Below are 4,919 nucleotides of genomic sequence, written 5' to 3'. Positions count from 1 at the left end.
CCCGGATAATTTGGAGTATGCTTTTCTTGGGGAGGAATCTAAACTCCCGGTGATTATTGCTTCCGATCTTTCTGTAAGTCAAAAGTCTAAACTTGTCTCCATGTTAAAAGCCCACAAACCGGCTATTGCATGGAAAATTCAGGATATTAAGGGTATTAGTCCCTCTTATTGTACACACAAAATCCTAATGGAAGATAACTTCAAACCGTGTGTGCAACGACAAAGGCGACTAAACCCACATATGCAGGAAGTGGTTAAAAAGGAGATTGTTAAACTCCTTGATGCAGGTCTTATTTATCCTATCTCTGACAGTCCTTGGGTGAGTCCGGTTCAATGTGTGCCCAAAAAGGGTGGCATGACCGTGATCATAAACGAAAAGAATGAATTAATTTCTACCAGGACTGTCACGGGATGGCGGTTGTGCATTGACTATCGAAAATTAAATGATGCCACCCGAAAGGACCATTTTCCCCTACCCTTCATCGATCAAATGTTGGAGAGGTTGGCGGGAAAAAGTTTCTATTGTTTTCTTGATGGTTTTTCGGGATATTTCCAAATCCCTATTGCACCCGAAGACCAAGAGAAAACCACGTTCACGTGCCCGTATGGCACATTCTCTTATCGGCGTATGCCGTTCGGTTTATGTAACGCCCCTGCTACCTTTCAAAGGTGTATGGTGGCGATTTTCCATGATATGATCGACGACTGCATGGAGGTGTTTATGGATGACTTTTCAGTCTACGGAGACACCTTCGAGTCATGTCTTCTTAATCTTGAGCGTATGTTGATTCGGTGCGAAAAAGCCAGTCTTGTGCTCAACTGGGAGAAATGCCACTTTATGGTTCGTGAGGGCATCGTTCTCGGGCACAAGATTTCTAAAGTTGGAATTGAGGTAGATAAGGCGAAAATCAATGTTATCGCCGGGCTTAAAGCCCCTACCGATGTTAAAGGTGTTCGAAGTTTTCTTGGGAACGCCGGGTTTTACCGACGGTTTATCAAGGATTTTTCCAAAATTGCCACGCCCTTAAATAAACTTCTTGAAAAGGACGCTCCATTTGTTTTCTCGAAGGAGTGTCACAAAGCTTTCAATCTTCTTAAAGCAAAGCTCACTAATTCACCTATCCTTATTAGTCCGGATTGGTCTATGCCATTCGAACTTATGTGTGATGCTAGTGACTTTGCAATCGGATCCGTCTTGGGGCAACGTGTTGGTAAACATTTTCAGCCCATTTACTATGCTAGTAAGACATTGCAAGGAGCGCAACTAAATTATACCACCACCGAAAAGGAACTCCTAGCAATTGTTTTCTCTTTTGACAAATTTCGTGCGTATCTCATACTAGCAAAGACGGTTGTGTATACGGACCACTCGGCCCTTAAGCATTTGCTCTCTAAACCCGATGCTAAACCGAGATTGATACGTTGGGTATTGCTTTTGCAAGAATTCGATGTAGAAATCCGGGATAAAAAGGGTGCCGAGAATTTAGCGGCCGATCACCTTTCACGTCTTGAGAACCCCTCCCGTGAGGTTCTCGATGAGACTTCTATTCATGATGATTTTCCCGATGAATATCTCATGAAGGTGGAGGAGTGTGAAGACCCTTGGTTCGTTGATTTTGCGAATTATCTAGTTGGTGGATTCTTAGAGAAGGGTTGGTCACATCATAAACGTAAGAAGTTCTTTAGTGACCTTAAGTATTATTTTTGGGAGGACCCTTATCTCTTTAGGCGGTGTTCCGATGGAATGATCCGCCGGTGTGTTTCCGGAGAAGAATGCGAACGCATTCTTGTCCAATGTCATCATGGTCCGACAGGTGGGCATTATGGTCCCCAAGTTACGGGGCGAAAAGTCTTTGAGGCCGGGTTTTATTGGTCTACTATCTTCAAGGATGCCCACCGGATTTGTCAATCGTGCGATGCTTGTCAACGGGTGGGCCAAATCACCCAACGAGACGAGATGCCTCAAAATGTCATTCAAGTTTGTGAGGTTTTTGATATTTGGGGGATTGATTTCATGGGCCCGTTCCCAAATTCGAATAATAAGCTCTACATTCTTGTTGCTATCGATTATGTTTCAAAATGGGTTGAAGCACAAGCTTTGCCCACCAATGATGTACGGGTCGTAGTTTCGTTCCTAAAGCAACTCTTTTCTCGATTTGGTTCCCCGAAAGCTTTAATTAGTGATCGGGGAACTCACTTTTGTAATGCCCAACTCGAAAAGGTGTTGAAACGGTATGGGGTAACCCATAAAGTTTCGACATCCTACCATCCTCAAACGAATGGGCAAGTCGAAAACACCAACCGAGCTTTAAAGAGGATTCTTGAGAAAACTATTGGTTCTAATCCTAAGGAGTGGTCGTTTAAGCTAGATGATGCCTTATGGGCATTTAGAACGGCGTACAAAATGCCAACCGGAACCACTCCTTTTCGGTTACTTTATGGCAAGGCGTGTCATCTCCCGGTAGAGATTGAACACAAAGCTTATTGGGCTCTAAAAACGAGCAATCTTGATCTTAAGGAGGCGGGTCGCCTTCGGTTGAGTCAATTGAATGAGTTAGAAGAGCTAAGGCTCGATGCGTATGAGAACTCATTGATTAGTAAGGAAAGAACGAAGAAGTGGCACGATAGTCACTTGAAGGATCCTAAAGAATTTAAGGAAGGGGATCGTGTGCTTCTTTTCAATTCGAGGTTTCGTTTGTTTCCCGGGAAGTTAAAATCTAAATGGTCGGGACCTTTTGTTGTTCGAAAGGTTTATTCTCATGGGGTGGTTGATTTGGTAAATTTGAAAGGGGAAGAGTTCAAGGTTAACGGTCATCGGTTAAAACACTATGTCGATAGACCGCAAGAGGTGGACGATGAGATTAAACTCATCTTTACCTCTAACGACGCGTAATAATCATGGTTAAAACCATTGTTGTAGAGTTTGTATATTTTTGTGCTTGTTTGACATTATGTGCAATATAATCATGCTTGGATTTTTGTTGGGGTTAGTTTGGTGGTTTTAGGTTGAGAAAATGGGATTTAAAGGTTTAAAAATACAAAATTCTGGTGTACCAGCACATGGAGCGCCGCTCCAGATAATGGCGCGCCGCGCCACTTTGAGACACCTGATGTACCAGATATTGAAAAAAAGCTCGACATGATTTTTCAGTTAATCGGAGCGCCGCGCGACTCTTTGGAGCGCCGCGCGGATACCCTGCGCGCCGCGCCATTTCCTGTCGGCTAGCTGTTTTCTTTTATAATTAAAATCAAACCCGAATTTTTACATCCACACAATTAGAAACGGGTTGGTAGCTGTATTTACCCCAATTCCTTTTATTCTTTTCATTCATAACATCTCTTTAACACTTACAAACACTTTGATTTTCAAAACCCTAAATCTCAAAACTTTGATTTCTTGTTTCAATTAACTTCAATCTTTCAAGAATGGCTCCCACCAAGGTCCGAATTTGTTTCTTTCTAACTAATTTCATCTTATTATGTGTAATTGTTTGTTTAATTTTTGAGTATCATGATGAATTAGTGTGGGGTTGCTTTAATTTGGGTTATGTGATTCAATTAGTCATGAGTTTTGTTAGATTATCATTGTATGCTTTGATTTCATGATTAATTTGTGTTTTTGGAAAGTTTAACATGAACCTAGGGTTTGTAGGTTTAAAAATCCGAATTTTGTAAGTGAGAAAGGGGATATTTGCTTGAAGGTGTGGTAGTTCTTGAATTGTTCATGTGTTTTTGAGCTAGTGTGGGGTTGTGTCCATATGGGCGGGTCAAATTGTTTTGAATGACTTGAGCTATATTGTTCTAATTATGTGTAATGCAATGCTAGTAAGGATTAAACATATGATTTTGAATTGTGATGAAGATTTTGTTAATGGTTGTTGGAATTGGTAAAAGTTGCAAACATGATGAAGTTTATTGGATTGTTGGAATCTAAATGAGTGATAAGTAATCATGTTTGTCATGTTTTGGGTTATGTTGATGTATGATTACGGTTCATGAGTTGTTTTGTTTTAAGGGATAATGTGGTTTGGTTGAGAGTGTAGTTTTTGACATGTTTTTTTTTTTTTTAAGTATTATTTGTTAACTTGGAGATTGTTTTCAAAAGTGGATTGGCATGAAACATGATTTGGTTGTGAATGGTACTTGGTGTCTATTATTATGACTAACATTAACTTTTGAGTTTGTTGTTTTGTTTTTTTTTTTTTTTATTTGTTTCATGAACGTAGAGATCAAGAGGATCCCAGGAACAACCAAGGCAACCACCGAATAATCCTGAATTATGGTTATCTCATATCTCGAATAATGAGGATTTGGAGGAAAGGTTCACCACAAATAGCACTCGTCCGATTGAGCGAACTTATTATTTAGATTGGACGCATCTTTCATCAGCGGGTCCTAATATTGTTCGGGAGTTGCGTCGCTACTTGTGGGTAGTCTATGCGGGCAATGAGTTGAGACCTTATGAAAGGTTATTTGAGATTAATGAGGATATTTATGAGCAGATAACTATAGAGTTTTTCTCAACTGTTAGTTGTCGACCTCGGGTTTCTCTGACCGAGGCAGATTTCTTATCGTTTAGGCTTGGCGGGTTAGAGCGTCGTATGTCTAAGATTGAGCTGGCTCGGGCATTAGATCTATATCCTGAGTTGACTGATAATGATTTGAGGTGGCATTTGATGAATTGCAGAGTGTTTGGGGAGCAAGTTTTCAGTGAAAGTGATTATTGGCCGACTGTGGCAACTGCTAGTGCTGGTCCGTTTAGTTCGAGTCGAAGTGTTCAGTCGATGCTTAGACTTCCTGAGGATCGAATAATTTTTAAGATGATAGCTACTATGTTTATGGCAAGGAGAAATGCAAACAAAATTCAGCGAAGGGATCTTTGGATCCTACAACAAATTAAATTGAGGGAGCCGATCGAT

This window comes from Rutidosis leptorrhynchoides, chromosome 2 (genome assembly GCF_046630445.1).
Source record: "Rutidosis leptorrhynchoides isolate AG116_Rl617_1_P2 chromosome 2, CSIRO_AGI_Rlap_v1, whole genome shotgun sequence".
Lineage (NCBI taxonomy): Eukaryota > Viridiplantae > Streptophyta > Magnoliopsida > Asterales > Asteraceae > Rutidosis > Rutidosis leptorrhynchoides.
This window is presented reverse-complemented; position numbering follows the sequence as displayed.